Source organism: Octodon degus, unplaced genomic scaffold (assembly GCF_000260255.1).
Source record: "Octodon degus isolate 3935 unplaced genomic scaffold, OctDeg1.0 scaffold00057, whole genome shotgun sequence".
NCBI classification, from domain to species: Eukaryota; Metazoa; Chordata; class Mammalia; order Rodentia; family Octodontidae; genus Octodon; species Octodon degus.
Window position 1 is genome coordinate 2,049,650 of NW_004524633.1, and position 785 is coordinate 2,050,434.

General features: G+C 48.7%; 1 pseudogene; it reads right to left on the minus strand.

The window, feature by feature from the left end:
* On the minus strand, nt 1–64 carry LOC111817452 (annotated as a pseudogene).
* Nucleotides 65–785: the final 721 nt, after the last annotated feature.

Sequence of the window (785 nt, forward strand, 5' to 3'; positions counted from 1 at the left end):
CTGCACGATCAGAGAAAGTTCTCTAGTAACATACTCTAGAAATGATCCCTGAAAGTATAGCCTTAACACCTGCTTTTAATGTGGCATAGCTTTTCTCCGAGCAGTTACACACGGAATGACTGCAGGACGCAGGGAACCACCGCAGGCACCTTCAATCACTACCCTTCCAAAGCCAAGTTTATTTTTATTTTTATTTTATGTATTTATTTTTCTGTATTTTAGAGAAGGGTCTACAGGGTGTTCAGGGTCTCACTACTAGATGCAGTCATAGTGATCCGCCGGTTTACAGTCTCTCTAGTGCTGGGATTACAGGCGCGCGTCACCACTCCCAGTCTCAATCGTTGTCTCAGCATGCACCGGGGGATTGACCCCCTGCACCCTGAGCCTGCTTGCAGGTGTTTTAATCTGCTGAGCTATTTGGCCGGCCCTCCAAAACCAAGTTTAAAGAGCCGCCGACGCTGTGATATGAGCGCCCCCTACCGCCCTGAAGCTTCAGCAAGCGCACCCAGTACCAGGGTTCTAGAGAGTGTGGGGAGGAGCGGCTGTTTTGTCGGTGCCGATCTGGCTAACCAGTGTAGGCTGATCCTGTCTCGGCCTTCCGTGTTGGAACTAGAGGCGTGCGCCACACAGTGGGTGGACATTTACCTTGCATTGATTCACAACATCGCTTGCTCCAGAGACCCTTCCAATGGGTGACGCTTAGGTGACACAGTAAAAGGCTAGAATCCTAAAACTTCTCCTAATTTCACCTTTATCTTTAAGCGATTGATTATTGTTTCTCTTTA